Source organism: Sceloporus occidentalis, unplaced genomic scaffold (genome assembly GCF_023333645.1).
Source record: "Sceloporus occidentalis isolate IW3139 unplaced genomic scaffold, rSceOcc1.0.p SCAF_7, whole genome shotgun sequence".
NCBI classification, from domain to species: domain Eukaryota; kingdom Metazoa; phylum Chordata; class Lepidosauria; order Squamata; family Phrynosomatidae; genus Sceloporus; species Sceloporus occidentalis.
In genome coordinates this window covers 186,515-205,274 of record NW_028316987.1, presented here as the reverse complement: position 1 = coordinate 205,274, position 18,760 = coordinate 186,515, and the positions used below count along the sequence as shown (strand labels likewise).

General features: G+C 43.5%; 1 protein-coding gene across 4 annotated transcripts in view; it reads left to right on the top strand.

Annotated features, from left to right (window-relative positions):
• The first annotated feature begins 11,759 nt into the window (after positions 1–11,759).
• Positions 11,760–18,760, top strand: part of LOC149308955 (leucine-rich repeat-containing protein 4B-like) — a 146,011-nt gene continuing 139,010 nt past the window's right edge. For all 4 annotated transcript variants that reach the window (XM_089531492.1, XM_089531497.1, XM_089531496.1 and 1 more), the window contains exon 1: positions 11,760–12,011. The gene's annotated coding sequence lies outside the window, so the exon portion shown is untranslated. The remainder of the gene's footprint in view (positions 12,012–18,760) is intronic.

Here is an 18,760-nt window from a genome sequence, read left to right as displayed (position 1 = left end):
ACTTCTTGTAAGCTCTGCCATTCCCATTCTTGTCACTACATTTTTTCTTGCCACTGGAACATTTCCTCAATAAGCACTGCTCCAAACAGCATTGGGGGGGGGGGGGGGGACGACAAATACATATGGATCAAACCAAGGGTTTCTCTTTGGGCCTGTTCTCAGAAAGTTAGTGGGATCAATTGAAATCTCAAGGTCTTTGATTATTTACAGTAGTCAGTAACTAGCTGCTGGTCTGTGCAGGTTATGTTCTCAGAAAAGTAAGGGGGAAGTAAACAGCTATTCTTTGAAAAGCTTAAAACAGATTGCATGTGTAAATATATCCGTTTGCACCATAGCTAAGAATGGTTGATTTGCTTGTTCTGCCCAACAGAGAATTCAGTATAACTCCAAAAAGTCAAATGTAACTTTTGGAAAGTAACTTTTGCAATGAATGAAAATAATGACAAGCCCAAGTTATGCACAGATCAATCAGTAGTAGGATTCTGGGTTCCTGGGAACCTACTGCTGCTCAGTTGATGGGTGTTACAAGCTTGAATTGGAGTTATTCATTTTAAAAGTAACTTTCCAAGCTCTATTTAAATATCTTAATTTATGAGATACTTCTCCCTCCTGCCAGTAGCTTTAACAGCTACTTTGATATATTTTAGTGCTAGGCAAAGACATTGTTTATTTTCCAGTTTTTTAGAAAAAAAATATTGATGACATTAGAAAGTAGTTTAATTGCTGCTGTGCCTTTTTTTAATCTTGCTGTCTTATCTGCTGTGTTTATTCTTGCTGATTTTACTATTGTTTATTTTGTGTTTTCAATTTCCCTTGGAAGCTGCCCTGGAGATGTTTCACATCAAAAGGTGAGCTGTAATTGATTAAATAAACAGACTTCTTCACCAACAGGAGATGTAGTATGAGGTGTCTGCCTTTGTAATTGTGAAGATTTGTACCCTACGCTTCTTAGTATAATTCTATACTGGTTTAACCAGATTCCACCAAAGAATGCCGAGAAACATAATTTTATGAGGGTGCTAATAAATCTATGGGATGTGGTGGATTAGTGATGAAGACTCCAATTCTGATGATTGAAAGGTTGGCAGTGTGAGGCCTGAGTATTGCATGATGGGGTGAACTTCCGTCACTAGTTCCAGCTTCTGCCAACCTAGCAGTTCGAAAGCATGCAAAATGCAAGTAGATAAATAGGTACTACTTCATGGGAAGGTAACAGCATTTGGTGCAGTCATGCTGGACACATGACCACCGGAGTAGTCCTTGGACAATGCTGTTTCTTCGGCCTAGCAATGGAGATGAGCACTGGCCCCTACAGTCGGTTACTGGACATTCATGTTAGGGACTACCTTTACCTTTATCTAATAAGTCTATGGCAGATCCTCCAATCCACTCCAAAGAACTATAGCTCCTAAGAAGATGGACATTGCGAAGATTCACCACCTTCTAATCCTAATTCTTTAGTGCATCACCCCACAATTTCTATGTAGCACTTGTCATCAGTGACACCCAGCATTTTTACAGCTTTGGAGTAATTTGTTTTCCTGAAGTGCTGATGTAATAAATTAATTTCCCTTGTATTGTCATTTCTATATATTTCTTCTTAAAAACAAATTAGAGGACAATATGTATAGGCTGGATCCAGAATTAGTCAGAATTAGAGTAGTAGTAGACCTATTGAAACCAAAGGGCCTGACATCAGGCTTGAGTAACTTGACATCTCATTGATGGCAATGAGTTGAAGCAAGACTGTGCTTAGAATAACACATTAAATTCAAGTCCTGATTTAGGGCCAGATTTAGTAGTTAGTTCCAATTAGAGTAGAGCCAATTAATTAATGGGAAATTGCTAAGGCTGCTTTCTTACTGCAGAATTAATGCAGTTTGACACTGCTTTAAACTGCCATGGTTCCATCCTATGGAATCCTGGGATTTAGAGTTTGTTGTGGCACCAGAGCTCTCTGACAGAGAAGGCTAAATATCACACAAAATCTGTGGATGCTCAAATCCCATTACATACAGTGGGGTAGTAAAACGATGTCTCTTATATAAAATGGCAAAATCAAGATTTGTTATTTGGATATCTTTTTTGGGGGGATCGTGGTGGATATTTTCAAGCCATGGATGCTCAAATCTGTGAGTGCAGAATCCATTGATGCAGAAGGCTGACCATAGTATGGTACACTAATTGCATTTTTCTGGGATCCAGGACAAACTTGGATGATGTTCTCTTTTAGCTCTCAAAAATCATCTATAAACTGGATCCAGGATCTGACCTTTATGGATGGAAGGGTCCCTTTGCCTTATGTTAGTTGCTCAGGTCACATTTTCCAACATACAAACTATACCCCACCCATTTAACAGGCTGGGGCAAGCAGTGACCTTTGCTCTCCCACTCTAAGCAAAGAGCACATGGACAGGTAGAAATTGAAGTATAATCTCTTCCTCTTTTACTTTCTAACTGGGGTCCATGGGGCACCTTCCTAACCACTAGAGTCTGCTAGAGGTCCATGTGAGACTTTTTCTACTACTACTGCAACTGCAACCAAGCTTTTTTTCTGGAGGATTGAGACCATTATGCAAAATTTTCTATAGAATGAGGACTCAAATCCAGCAGCAGCACATGCGTCCATTGCTTCAGGGTGGTGAATCCATTCTTGGTTTTGTACCATTCCTCTGGGTAGTACAAGAGCCATTGTGGTGCTGAAACTGATTGCCAACAGGAGAGCCTGAAGCAGCTATGGGAGGAGTGGTTGTAAAACCAAATATGGATTCACAGCAACAGATCTCCTGGCTGTCCTTGCTCTGGTCTTCCTAAGCACATGAAAATTCATACACATTGCAAATACACCTTCCCCAAGCCAACTTGTATGCTGACTTCCCCCTGCCTGAGTCTTCTACCAGTTTTGGTAATAGCAAACAAGAAGAGACAACCTGGCAACCAGGCCAGCTTCCCAATATGGAACACCAAACAACCAAGACTGCATAGAAAATACTAGTTCCCTTTGAGAGGAACCAAACTTCTTCCCTTGGACCCAAACCCCTGAGATCAGTGCCCATTCATCTAGCCCAGAATCTGGACTTTCTAGTTATGTCTTGGGAGAAATTCCTTCCTTTTGAAACCTTGCTGCAGCTCTGCTCTTGGAGGTTGCGTACAAGGGAATCAGCAAGTGCATACTCAGCTGCTTGCAAATGTGAAGGAGCTCAGTGCCTGCAGTTGAGGAGGGAGGCCTGTGCTGGGACACTCCCAGATAATTACTCCACAGCAGGAGCCCTAATTTGCCAGGCTGCTGGCTCATGTAGAATCACCTGGCCAGTCCTCCACCGACTGGGCATCTTGTTCACCATCTGCCTGTATAAAATGTGGAAAAGATAGGGTTTGGTTGTTGGGTTTTTTTTTAAAAAAATGCCAACTTTCAGAATTCTCCAGCCCAGAAGATGATGGATTCTGAGAGTTTTAGAACTTTGATTCTGTGCTTCATGAGAAATGCCTGGCATGAAGAAATTCAGTAGGGAAAAACCAGGTCTTTTTAAAAGATGTAGCTACCGAGTGTCCATTTTCCCATTCAAAACACTCTCATCCACCCATTTATGAGTGGAAACTTCTCCATAACATGCAGCCTTGACATTCAGATTGTATGGAAAGCGGCTTTTTAAAGGAGAGAAATCAATACATAGCTGTAAATACCAATGTCCTAGCAAAATAAATAAAATAGTTATTTATTACAAATAAATAAATAAATTACACAGAATTCCTATTGTAGCTTAGGGAAAAAAATCCATAACTGATCTAGGATTGCAAAGTATGCATTTAGTGATTTCATTTGTTTGTTTGCATTATCTTGTAGAGAGCATTGAAACAGGGTGGGAATGATACCGTTCATTTATTAAATGTTACGTGCCCCCTTGTCTCTACTGGGTGTTCAAAAGATAGGTCTGGAGGTCCATTTGATCACACAGCTACTGTTTAAACCTGTCCTGGCAGGGGGAATAATTTGCTGTATCACTTTAATCCCAAACCTGGGAAGCACTACCTTTCCTACATGTTTTCAAGTTAGATTGTTGTCAGGACTGGCCTGAGGAATTGGCTTCCTGAGTCAAAGAGTCAAATTCCATGTTCCTCTTGCTATGTCATTTCTACATACAAAAGTCATCCACAGTGGTTGTTGAACCTTACTTCAACACTGGAGACAAGACACCAGTGATTTAGTAGAACCTGAGCTTGCAGAATCTAAAGCCCTGGACATTATAATGAGCATTAACTATGATATTATCTGCTGCTTCCATCCCACTCCCTTGTTCCTGCAGTCTCCACAGTAGCTGGGAGGGACATGGATTACTCACAACAATGTATTATTATCGGCTATTCCTAGAGTAATCCAAAGTATTTTGGAGTAGCTTGGTCTTGAGTTGGAAAGATTCTTTGGCATTACAAAAGACCTGCTCTCTAGTGAAGATGAAAATGCCTAGAAATTGCTTTAGATCAATAAGGTCAGCAACCTTTTTGTGCACTTCGTGAGGTTGTTGCTACAAAAACTGTCTTGGTGAGGGCCTGAACTTCAAAACATACACTATACCACTGCAAGATGCCATCCTCCACTGCACTTGAGAAGGGTCAGCTGTACCATTAGGTCAAATGAAGCAATTGCCTCAAGTGGCAGATGCTAAGGCCAGCCTGTACTTATGTTTCTGAAACCAGTGCTTCCAGATGTCAAGAACTCTCTTTCTCTTTGCCATTGATGAAGGACAATTCAGCTGCCAGTCTACTTCACTTCTGTACCTCAGGGATAAGCAAATGTAGAGGGTGAAGGGGTCATTTTCCAAACCTATGGACACTCTGTGGACCACACCTGCCACTCCCAGGAAAAACGTACGTGAACATAAGAACAAAAATAAGAAGAGCAGCAGCAAAAAACAAGGTATGTGAATGGAGTCCACTTTTCCATACAAGGGAATAGCACCCTTTGGTAGCTTCTGGGGTATGTTTCCCAAGGGAGCTGTTAAAAATTGAGAAATTGGAGAGATTTTGGGAGAAGCCTGGAGCCCACACTGATGGCCTTTGGAGGCTGCATGATTTTCTGTACTGGAATGGAGGAGGAATGCCTTCTTTGCCTCAGGCAGTGGTCCTGGTGCCCCTGAGGAGAGCAAGCTAACTTAGATTGTATAAGCCCATGTAGCCAATTGGTCAGCTGATGAGAGTCATAGTCTATCACACCTAAAGGACACCAGATCAGAGAGTTGCTGCTATGTACATTTTCCCAGAAACAAGCATCACCAGTTATGGCTGGTGTCTCTCATCTCAGGAGGACAAAGAACCATCTCAAGGAGCTATCCAAGGTGCTGAGGTTATTTGGCAGGGATATATACCTCATTACCTTGGATAGCTCCCTTAATCATCACTGTCCCATCAGCATGGAAGCGACCAGTTGCACCTCAGTCTCACTGAATTCATTGGAACTTGCACAAGATATCCTACAGACTTCCATGAGATGTGCTGCACAACCAAAAGCATTTTTGCTCAGATGTAAGCCTACTGCCTTCAGTAGTGTTTTCTTGCTGTTCACAAATCTTTCCCCCGCTAACACTTCAGAGGGCTCAAAGTACTCCACATACAGCAGGGTCAGAACACATAGCCCATTAGATATTGGGTTGCAACTCCCATCAGCCCTAGCCAACATAGTCAGCAGTGATGATGGTTGAGAGCTGCAGTCCAATAGCTTTTGGAAGGCCAGAACTGCCCAGTCCTGCTCTGGCTATTCAGTCTTGTTGAATTCAGATAAAGCAGAACTTTACTCATTAGGCGCGTGCGCACACACACACAGACACACACAGTTTACACTTAATACTTTTAAAGCCTGACCACGACCATTTCCCCAGAAATTATTCCTCTCTCATTTTGCTTTATGAACCATGACTCTGTATGTTAACTTTATCATTTCATGAGTTTTCAGCTATTCATCAACTGATAGCAGTTCAGCTTTTCCACTTGTGAGCAGCATCAATTTGAACTGCTGTCAATGGACCTGAAATGAATTCCACATCCTGCCTTTTCACCATGGCTTTTAAGCTACTCTAACAGAATTATTCAAGGGTCTAAGAAAATTAAACATCTTACTATCTTGTTGATTACCTTTACTTCACCTTTGCAGTTTTCTTTACTTTTAGTACAAATACTAAACAATATGGATAATAATATGGTTTCACAAAGATTTCCCCCTTTTGAAAACTCTGCCATAACACTGAGAATTAGAAATTTGCCTCTCTTTGTAAAAATAAACCAAACCAAACAATTTTATGCCACTTTCTGAACAACTATCACATTTCATAGTGTACATTTTATGATGTGGGACTATACAGAGCCTCATGTGTATTTGTTTCTTTCACAGATTTATAGCTGCTTTTTAACAATTCACAATACACATTACAGCACAAGTAAAATAACTGGCCACTAAAATTACAGTAGTCATAATTATGTGCTGTAGTTATTAGAATACTGGTCTAGGATTGGGAAACCATGCATTCAAATCCCCATTCAGCCATGGAATTTACCCAGATGATGTGGGTGATCAGTGTCTATCAGCCTAAAACTATCTCACAGGGTTTTTGTAAGGATAAAAACAGGGAAGGAGACCAAATATACTGTCTTATGTTCTTTAGATGAAAGGTATAATAGACTCACATAAAGCAAAATAGAAGACAAAAGGAAAAGGTAAATTACATATTCACTAGCCTCCCTGTTTCATGGAGGCTAAAAAAGCTGGTAGAGTAAGCCTTCCCTTTTGCAGAGGCCATGCTGGTTCTTGTTCAACAAGGCTTGTTCTTCTACATATTGAGCAACTTTGAAGCTTAATATGACTTTCAACTAATTTAGCTAGGAGTGACACAGTATTGGTAGCTGCACAATTTTTTTGTATCCTTCCTCTCTGGAGCACACCCCCACTTTACATCACTGATTAAATTAGCTAACTTCCAAACCTCTGTTTTGGAAAGAGTTTTTATTTTGGAGGTAACAATGCATACTTTAGTTAAAAGACAAGCAATGTCACATGTGACATTTTCAGATTTCGATTTCACACTTCACTTACCATACTTTCCTGGGTTTCAAAGTAGGCAAATGAATGTAAAAGAGCAAGAGAATAGGGTCACATCAGATGGACCCAGAGGCTGGCATAAAACAGAGATGCTTCACTGACTTCTAATATCATTGGTTCCAGCAACATGTGCCACATACAGCTCCATAACTAAGATACAAAGGTGGAAGAACTTTTGCTGGGCCTCCCATTGAGAAAGGCCTGGGCAACTGTTCGACTGGTTGAGAAATCAGACTTAAGAGGGAAGGGCACTGAATCTGGGAATACAGAAAAAGCTATGTGCAGGTATGAGTCAGAGGATGGCCAATGACTTTGACCCAGTCTGTGCATTCAGCAGAAAAAGGTAGCAATGAGGTGGAAGACTCCTGAGGTGTCTGAATGGGATTGTATTGTATCACCTCTCCTGACAACATATAAGAGACATCACTTTGGAATACTCCCATGTTCTTGTGGTTTTAATTATTGGTTGAGATGCTACATCATGGTCTGTGATTTGCAACTTCTGTAGCTGTGTTTCAGAAATGCAATTAAAACTTGCTAGTGAATTGTGAAGATGTGCATCTGGGCATTGGCAAGAGTGTCCCAATGCATGTTGGGTATTTCCTATATGTATCAGGTGCTCCTAATGATCACCAGGCATTTCTGATGTGCACTCATACTTCTGATATGCACTGGGTACTTGTGATGAACATTGGGCACTTGTCATGTGCATTAGACACTTGTCATGTGCAGTGGTTACATGTTAGGCTTCAAAACTTCCTAGACATTATCCAGGTGTGCATCAGTAGTGCCTTGATGTGTACTGGTGCCAGCTGCCCATTGGAGCCAAGATGTATCAGTCACTCCACTGGCTACCATTGCACAATGGATCTCTGTACATTGTCACAGCAACTGCTAGTTGAATACAGACATTGTGAAACCACTCAGTTCTCTTTCTTTCACAGGTAAGTCCACATACGAAGACATAAGTCCCATGCTGAATTCCAGTCCATATTTATAGTTTGGGGGTTAAACTATAGTTCATACAAAAGTAAAAAAATATAATTTGCCAGTTTACAAATAGTGAAGGGGAGGTGGGACAGGAGGAGAGAAGAAAACACTGACACCACATGACTGCCAGTATGACATTTCACACATGGGGAAACATGATCTGAGTTCATTGATGGGTTTCCCCTGTTCAATGTAACGGCACTTCAGGGACACTGCAACTATGAATCAGAGGAGTAGTTCAATAAGTATGACCAAAGGCACTTTTTTCCAGCTGTGATCACAGTTTAAAAGCTATGTATAGAAAACTTCTTATTCATTGCCACTGTCTAGGGCCATTCTGCAGACCACAGTCCTGAAGGAAGGGGCAAGCTCCTCAAAACATCTTGCAAGATCACAACACCATTGTGGAGTTATAAAAGGTTCAAGACCATATCATCACCTTAGCATTGTCTGTCTGGGGCTGTTATTGCTGGCCTATAATTTATTATTATTATTATTATTATTATTATTATTATTATTAACTTTTATTTATAAAGCGCTGTAAATGTACACAGCGCTGTACATACATACATTATTGATCGATTTACCTGAATCCTATTGGTAGTCCCAATCAGAGATGTTGATATGTGCCTTAAAGTAAACTCTGACCTATGGTAAGCCTACTGTAGCGTTTTCTTGGCAAAATTTATTCAGATAAGGTTTGCCATTGATTTCATCTTAGGCTAAGATAATGCAACTCACCTAAATTCAACCAGTTGGTTTCCACAGCTGAGTGGGAATATGAACACTGGTCTCCCAGAGTCCTAGTCCAGCACTCAAACCACTACACCACACTAGTTCTTCTCAACTAGTGCAGACCCACTGAATGAATTGCTGAATGGTGAGCCAAGGCATAGATAAAACCTATTGATTCAATGGTTCTACTCTAGTTGGGACTAAGAACAGTATTATGACATTATTAGTCTCTCTCACACAAAACCCATGGGAGTGCACATAGCTGCCCGCCTCTTGACTTTAACCTCATAATAGTCCTGTAAGGTAAGTCAGACAGAGAGAAAGAGTGACTAGTCAGCCAATGGGTTTCATGGCTCAGGGGGGATTTGAACCCAGCTCTCCCACGTCCAGTCCCACATCCAAACTCACTGCACTACCTTGACTTTCATTTTGTGGAGCCTCTTCACTTTCCCCAAGCCAGGTTTCCCTAAATATCTGGAAAATACTATAAATACATTCACTTATAGTCCAGCCTCCATCATGACAACTTTCAACGCCTTTAGAAGGAAGAGAAGCTTTTTTATTTTTATTTTTTGGGGTGGGGGGTGGGGAGAAGACTGCCTTGAACTTAATCCCCTTCCTCCACAACCTAACAGAGCACTTCCTTCAACCACATACTGGGCTTACAGAGGTACAACTTCTGGAAAATGGGGCAGTATAAAAAAAATGTGTATAGCTTTGCATAGCATAGTGGTTTGATTGCTGGACTATGGCTCTGGAGACCAGGGTTTGAATCCCAGCTCAGCCATGGAAACCTTGAGTAAATCACACACTTTCAGTTTCAGAGGAAGGCAACGGCAAACTGCTTTTGAACAAATTCTGACAAGAAAACCCCATGATAGCTTCACCTTAGGGTTTCCATAAGCTGGAAATGACTTGAAGGCACACAACAACAAGCTTTCATGGGGAAACAGAGTTCAGATTTTGGAAGGCTTGAAAATTTTTTTCAGCATTGTGTTGGCAATCAGGACTGGGGAGCCTCAGCTTGTTTGGATTTCTGACCCAAATTTCTGCTTGGCCTTACCACACGGTGCTAATTTATGCCATGCGTAAGTGGCAACAGTTGCTGCTCACACTTCCCTCTGTGTGGGTTCTAGTTTTACAGCTAATATGTGGAGAAGGTTATATTGAGAACAGACAAGGAAGTTCTGGCTCCCTCCCCAATGAAAGCTTGGTGTCATGGACACTACACACAGTTCAGAAGTCAAGGAGAGCCCTTGAGGAACAGAATGTGTGTGTGTGCATGTCCGCACATGTGTGTATGCACGCCTTCAAGTCAATTTATGGTAAGCCTGTGGATTTCATAGGGTTTTCTTACCCAAGGAATAGTCAGAGGTGATTTTGCCAGTTCCTTTCTCTGAAATATAGCCTACAGCATCTGGTATTCATTGGTGGTCTCCCATCTAAATACTTACCAGGGGTTCAGCAGTGCCCACAGGTGCTCTGTAGACTGTACTGTAGACCAGGGTGAGTAACAGCAGACTCTAGGAAACACTTAGGATTTTGCTGACAAGATGTATTCAGAGATTTCCCATTGTCTTCTCCAATGCTGAGAGTGAAACTTCCCAAAGTCACTGAGTATGATTCCATGGCCAAATGGGGATTTGAACCCTGGTTTCCTTGTGTTCAAGCATGCATCTACACTGTAGAAAAACTGCAGTTTGATACCACATGGCTCCACCTTGGGATTTGTTATTTTGTGAGATGCCAGCACTCTTTAGCAGAGTGCTAAATTAGGAAATTACCAATCCCAGGATTTCATAGGAAGGAGTGACAGCACTTAAAGTGGTGTCAAACTGCATTATTTCTACAGTGAAGCTGCACCCTTAATCCAACATGCAAACCACTGCACCACAATAGTTTCTGCTACCCAGGAATATACTTAGCATAGTTTCTAAGGTCCAAAACACACTGCAGAAATAATCCAGTCTGACACCACTTTAACTGCCCTGCTTCAATCCTGGGAATTGTAGTTTTTTGTGGCACAAGAGTGAAAAGAGTTTCCAGAATTGCCTAGCATTGAGCCAGGGCAGTTAAGGTGGTCTCAAACTGGATTATTTCTGGAGTTTATTTCGGGCCCATATCAGTCCTGCCACTTTCCTATCTCACATTTCAAGCTTCTGTCCAGGAGGAATTCCACAATGTCCTCCATTTGGAGCATGAAGTGCCCTCCTTTTAGGGTCACCCTGCCCCTCAACCTTCCCACCTCAACTTCCCATTTGGTCCAGCTCTTTCTCCTCAAAGTGTCCCCACATCACTTCCGCCGCTTTTGCTCCTTCATTCTCAGAGTTCCACATTTCAAGCTTTGGCCCAAGAGGAGTCCCAGAATGTCCTCCATTTGGAGCATGAAGTGCCCTCCTTTTAGGGTTATGATACTGCTGGGACACCTTGACCTTCCTGCCTCAGCTTCCCATTTGGTCCAGCTCTTTCTCTTCAAGCCATGCCCACATCCCTCCGGCTGCTTTTGCTCCTTCATATCAACCTTCTGGCCTGGAGGTCTTCCACCATGTCTTCCATGTGGGGCATGAGGTGCTCTCCTTTAAGGGTCACCCTCCCCATCCCTGAGCTTCCCATTTGGTCCAGCTCTTTCTCCTGAAGGCGTCTGACATCCCTCCCGAGGCTTGGGCTCCTGGCCCTCCTCCTCCTCCTCCTCCTCCTCTCCCTCCCTCTCGCCCACCATTAGGATTCCGCTCGCGTCCTCCTCGCTGCTCGCAGGAGCGCTTTTGCTGCAGCGCTTTGGGCGCCGTTGGTTGGCTGGCTGGCTGCACTGGCTGGCTGGGGAGGGCTGCTCCATCTTCTCCTCCTCCTCCTCCTCCCTTTGGAGGCCAGAGAGAGAGAGAGAGAGAGAGAGAGAGAAGGGAGCCCGGCTGAGAGGGGGGCAGCTGGCTCGAGGAGGACCCCTTCTTCTTCTTCTTCTTCTTCATCATCATCATCATCATCTTCCTCCTCCTCTTCCACCCCCAAAGGCCTCGCCTGACCAAGCAGACCTTGGACCCTGGACCCTGAGGAGGAACGTCTTCTGTGGGGGGCTTTGGGGGGGGCAGTGGGAGAAGCCCCTCCAGACGCCGGGCACCACCAAGAAGGAGCTGCCAGCCGTGCCAAGGTGGCCAGGGAAGGAAGGAGGGAAAGAAGGGTGCCTCCATGACGACCCCCCGCTTGGGTGAGTGCGAGGAGAAAGCCATGATGGAAGAGAAAGGAGGATGGACTGGTGCATCCACACTGGAGAGATAACCCGCTTTGGCCCCGCTTTGACTTCTCTGGCTCAAAGGCTATGGAATTCTCCGCTCCGCTCTGGGCCCACAACATACTCCAACTCCCAGAATTCCATAGCCTTTGAGCCAGACAAAGAATCAAAGCGGGGCCGAAGCGGGTTATCTCCCCAGTGTGGACGCAGCCTCATTGGAGGAGGGAGGGGAAGGCCCAATCTCGGCTGAGGCGCAGAATGTGTGTGTGGTTGTGTGGTTGTAAGTCTCTCCTATAAGGCGCCTTTTTGGGGAGGGGGGATGTCGGGTCGAAGAGGTGAAAGTGGGATAACCTTTTGGTCAAGGAGTGGCGGAGGGAGGGAAGGATATGGGGGGAGGGATGGAGGTTGCCATAGAAACGGCACCATCTCTCTTCCACACACACACACACAGAGCCAAAATCCCCGCAGAGGCTGAAGGATGCTGCCTGGCTACCAACACCAGCCCTATCCATGGGCCTCTTTGGTAGCCCAGCTCTCCCTCTTAATCCTCAGCCTCTGGATTCCTGTTTTCTGCCCTTCCATTGCACCCCATGCTCTTCTAGAGTCACTTCTAAACAGTCCCCCCCAGATTTCTATGTTCCCTATGCACCTCCAAACTGCCCCCTCCCAATCCCTTGCCTTGCCTGCTCCCATAGCAACCCAGTTGGCTCTCCCCCTGAGCTGCTGCCTTTGCCACACACCCCACCATAAGAGGAGGAGGAGCAAGGGGGTCTTCTGCTTTGAGACCCTATTTAATAATAAAGCTATTATTATTATTATTATTATTATTATTATTATTACCATGTATGGATGTGAGGGGGGGTCTTCTGTTTTGAGACCCTGTATGGATGGGAGAGCTGGACAGTTAAGAAAGCGGATAGGAAGAGAATCCAGTCCTTTGAGATATGGGGCTGGAGAAGAGGGCTGAGGTGACCCTGGACAGCCACGAAGTCAAACCAATGGTTCCCGGAGCAGATCAAGTCAGAAATCGCTCCGGAACCCAAGATGACAAGAGGCTGTCGTACTTTGGCCACATCATGGGAAAGCATGGACTCATTGGGAAAAAGAATAATGCTAGGAAAGGTGGAGGGAAGCAGAAAGAGAAGAAGGCCGCATGCTAGGCGATGGACTCTGTTAAGGAGGTCATGGGTATGAATTTGCAGGACCTGAGCAGAGCATAGGGAGTCTTGGAGATGTCTCATCTACAAGGTTACCATGGGTCCAGGGTGGATAACAACAACAACAACAACAAAAGAGTCTTATCCCATCTAGGCCCCAAGCTGGCTCCAAGGAAAGCGTCTCTCCCCCCCCCCCCCCCCATCTTGTATTTATCTTGTATTTATCTTGTATTTATCTCCCCATGTTAGCTCTCTTGCATCCCTTTCTTATACAAAAGCTTCATCCCTTCTCATTTTCAGGGAGGCACAGTCTTCAGCCATAAAGTCTTGTGTTTGGAGCCAGACCCTGCCCACAGTGATCTGCCTGAAATCACTGCCTGTCTCCTGTTGTCGTTCCCCCCCCCCCCACCGTAAAAACCTACTCCTCAAGAGTGAAATTGGTCACAAGGCCCTTAGTTCTGTCCTCAGAAGGAATGCTGTCTTCCTCTACCAACAAGTGACCTCTAAGGAAACCCCTCTGCTCCTGCCCTGAGCAAAAAGTGCCTGTTTCCTCCAGATTTGTTGGCCTTCAGCCTCCATCATCTTTAGTCAGCCATGCAATGGAGATAGTAGGGGCTACAGTCCCAGAGACTGACAGGAGGCTGTGAGATCCCCACTCCGAGGGGGGGATAAGCCCCCTCCGAATGCCACCTCAGCCAAATGCGATCTCTCCACTGCCGGATCTATTGAGCTGCTGAGTTGCTTTTTCCCTTCATGACTCACAAGGCCTCCCTATCCCACCCCCATCTTCTCTTTCATAGCTGTGCTCACCAGCATGGGTTCTCTGGCTTACAACCTTCCTCCTCTCACACAGAAACTTCCCACCCCAACCCACTTGTGTTTAAGTGTGGCCAAGCTCTTGCAAGGCCTCCAAAGGCCTTTTCCCCTTTGGACCTTACTGACATGCTTTCCTGTCCAGCACACCTTGGAATGTGTTCACCCACAGACCCAGCTGGCCTAAATGTTAACCTTTATTTGGAGGTGTCACCTGGATGTTATGGGTCTCAGTGTCCAGCAGTTCTAGCCAGCATGGCCATATTGGCATAGTTATATTGAAGGGGACAATTATTTGTTTAATTATGTATTTTTATTTTTACATCCCAGTTTTTGGACATGGCATACATGGCTTTCCTCTTTAACCTTATCCTCACTATGATCCTATGACATAGGTCAGGATAAGTGAGCAAGAAAGAGGCTGAACTAAGGCCATCCAGTGAGTTTTGTGGGTCAGGAAGGACTGTAACCTGGATCTCTGCAGTCCAACAACCTGGCCATTGCATTGCTCTGGCTGTAACCCACCTTGACTGTGCATTATTGAATTGTGCTTGATCTTTGAACTCATTGCTCATTGTAAAACAAAGTTCACTTTCTTCCCCATCCATAATTCCCACTGTCTTCCCATTTCTGTATCCCATAATCTGTTCTCCTAGCCTCCCCCCACAACACCAATTCACTCCTTCTTCTCCAGTCATAACAGTCAAGATGGATTTGGTCTGTACTACTTCAGATGAAAGCTCACATGACTAAATGCCTCCCTCGCCTATACTTGGTGGCTCCCATGACAGTGGGACAGTGAATCTAGGTTTTGGTCTGAAATTTAAAAGAACCATCTGAAGTGTGGAACCTGTTTTGAGGATAGTTTTACTTTGCTCTACTGAAATGGAAGTCATTTTAAAAAGGTTTGCAGGGAAGGAGATCCTCTTTATGTAATACCAAAAGTCAAAAGAGATAGAAAATCTTTCACCCTGAGATACTATTGCTCTGCATGCTAAGACTTTAAAATATCAAGTAGAGGAATATCTGGAGTTATAGAACCAAGATATAGTTAATATTGGCTGCTTTTAAGAACTAGGTTTATTCTAGAGGAATCTGTGAACAAGCTTTTTAGTACAGTGGTAATTTTATAGATTAATTGTAAGTTGGGCGGAGAAGGAATATGGAATGTGAATGGACTGGAGGTGCCATAATGGCACATTTATGTAAGAACAGATCGGGGAGATGTTTCCATTGTAGGGTAATGGTACTGTGGGTTTTGAGTTGTTGTCAGGCTCCCAACTATATCAGATCGAGTCAGCATGGCCAGTGAATGAAGAATGATGGAAGTTGCAATTCAACAACATCTGGAGGGCTACAGAGTCATTACCCTTGTTTAACAATGAATGGAAGCACTTGTGCTGTGGAGAACTGTGTGCTGGGAAATTGATATAGGAGAACCTAAGGGGTTGGTTTGTTTTGGGAAGGGTTATGGATGGTTGGGTTTGTGGTTATCATTGGAGACTCTGTTCCTCCACTCCAAAAAAGATTCATTTTAGGCCTCTCCAGGTATGAAGCGTAAAGGCATGGCCTAAGAACTAGGCACTAGAAAGTTGATAGACAAGCCTGATAGTAATGTATGGGGCACAGTTGTAAGTTCAGAGGAGATGCCACTTGAAAGTGATGGCATGATAGGGAAGGAGTGAATCCTACTGCATGGTCTGAGCATATATGTGCTTGACAACTTGCTTAGGATAAGCAGGTTTGGCTGTAACGCCTAATTGGGAGACTTATTCAAAATCCATCTCCTGTCTTGAGTTCCATGATAGAAGAAAGGCTGAATATAAATCTGGTGCTAAATAAATACATAGGCACATAAGAGTAGGAAAGGGACGAAAGGTTATTATCTAACAGGTGTGTGTGTAAATTGAGGGGCAGAATCTCAGACTGAGAAGACTCTTGAGTGTCGGGAGACAACTGTTTTGTGGTGGCAGGAATGGGTGAAACTGCGTACTCTTTGTTTAGATTCATGTATTGGCTGATAGAGAGGATCAAGGCCAGTATTGTACTGGCTGAACATTTCAGGTCTTTTCTTCTTTTGCTCTTGGATTTATGTTTATTTGGGGGAACAGGAAGAGAGGTATGAATGATGACATAAATCAACAATCCTTTCCTCTTCTGTCACTAATAGGGAGCTCTGAAAGGGGAAGGAAAGGTTGGAGGTTAAGAGCAGGATACTGGAAAGGAGCAGACCTTTGGGGACATAACATGAAGCTTTAGGGATTAATCTATAGTGGGAATAGCTGGTTTAATAACAGTGACTTTGTATGAACTAGGCCTGTTTATTGTATGTACCCTTGGAGCACATCCTTTAGTTTTGGTATTTTAATTAAAAACACACACACACAGTTCAGTAAAGTGTGTGTGTAAATATAACAAACACACACACCTTGTACAATGGATTTTTAAAATATATAATTGTACAAAGCTACATCTGCCAGAAAAGGTGGCCAAGAGGATGTGCTAGAAACAGTTACCATGGCAATGGGAACCAGAAGAATGGGGATGTAAAGGAAGGAGTGAGAACCCCTTTTAGTCTCTCTCCCCTTCTGCCACACCTCTTCCCCTTCCCCAATATTTTGTCTTCAGTCTACAGAACAGTTTTAACAGCTGTCTCCATGGAGAGACTGTGGAGAAGAGGGCAGGAGGGGCAGTGTGATTTTTTTTAAACCAAAAAAAAAAAATGTTGCTATGCAAGAAAGTATTTGGATCACTAAGTGTTTGTGTGAATGGGGCTGATTTGGAAGAATGGGTTTTGTATGAGGTGCACAAACAAGGAGTAATGTGACCTCATCAAAATGGTTTGGGTTTGCATGTGCAATGGCCACACGAAAAACCCATGTAATTGTGAAAACCATTTCTGCTGGAAGTTCCTTTTACAAACGTGTTAAAGGTACAGGAGCACTCTCCTTTTTTTATTTGGCCAGTCTATTGGAGTAGTAGCTACATAGGGATATAAGAAGCAGTGGCAGCTGGTGGCTTCTTTGTCACTGAGGCAGTGGATCCACTCTGGGTTTCCACTCAGACTTTAAAGGAGCTATCCCACTGACATGGGTAATGTGATTGATAACACGCTGTCTTCATGCCCAGCTGGAGTCTCTCTCCTTCTAGCTTAAGATTTATCTGCTTTATGGGGAAGCAGCTCTCTAGAGTCCCAGGCAGAAGTCTTTCTCATCATCTGTTACCAGATACTCTTTCTTGAAAGAGCTGGAAATGCTAGGGCACAAGTGTGTTTTTTACCATTGTCTATGCTCTGTGATCTCTATGACTGAATGGAGGCGTCTTTCTGAGATGGAAGCTCTTGGAGCACAAGCTTCCTCAACCTGTTGCCTGTCAGCTGAGTTTGCCCATTCACAGCCAGCATGGCTGGGAGTGGTTGGGGTTATATTCCAACCAGGTTGGAGATGGCTGAGGTGGAGAACTTGTGACCCTCTAGATATTATTGGACTGCAACTCTCAGTGGTCCTAGAGAATGACAAAGGATTATAGGATTCGCAGTTCAGCAACATCTAGAGGATCTCTCAGATTCTCCATTCCCACTGTAAGGGCTGTGAATTCCATTTTTATCAGGATCCACAGCAGGGTCCACCCAAGATATTTTATTACCTGAGGCAAAGAACAAAATTCTGTTTACAAAAGCCAATTCAACCTCCTTTCAACATTGGTGCTGGGAAAGTGTTCCCCATTGCACTTAAATGTGGCAAGCTAACTCAGGTCACAGAGGGCAGGGTATGTGGCATAGTTCTCTTCTCCAATGCCTTGTTACCACCTCCAAGCTTCTGTCATCCAAGGTAGCTGCATCACTGTGCCTAATGACAGGGCTGGCCCTAAGCCACAATAAAAACTTGAGATGCTAAAAAAGAAGACAAGGCAATGTTGTTTGGCTTCTGCAGTATTAGCTCCTAAGACTTTGAAACATTTTCTCAGGTATTATTATTACAACATATATTTTGGTCTTCTTGTGATAGAAAATTATCAGGTAAGAAATTATAAATGTCAATTTATAATTAATTTTTTTTAATGCATACAGAAGCACACAGTTATAGACTGACTTTCCAGCGAGATCACTACCACAGTCCCAGTAGACCAAGAGCAGGGCTTCTAATTTGGAACTGATTCCTATCTCAAAGCTTGGGGAAATTATTTTTTAAGACTGCACCTCACAGAAACTCCCTTGAGACTCTGTGAGCTATGATTAAAAAAACCCTATGTGTCTCAGGTTTTACTGTATCTTGTCTTTTCTAAGGGGTTATTCTAGCTTTCCCTAGCGGGAGTCTTCCAGATATATTTAATAATGACTTCCATCACCCCAATCAATATAGCCAATGGCCAGCTAGCTGAGATGCTGAGAACTGTGGTCTTAACATATCTGTAGAATATGTTAGGAAAGACTGGATTGGCAATTATAGTCTTTTAAACTGGCTTTTAGGAAGTATGAATGCATCCTAAAAGAGAGAGACTATGGCATACATCAATTTCTGATGCAAATATAAGATATATTCAAATAGTCATTGGAATGCATTAAACCAAAGGTGTCTTCAAATGGACAACCAGAAATTAGTTGCCTTTCTAAATGACCACAGAAATGCATTTGGCTGGGGTAGATTCTTATGCAATAGTCTTTTGGCAACAATAGAGGCCCTTGTTTTGTGATGGGGTGATGGGACTGGGAGCTCCCTTACCTGAAATATGGGATCCCACCATATTCCTACAAGA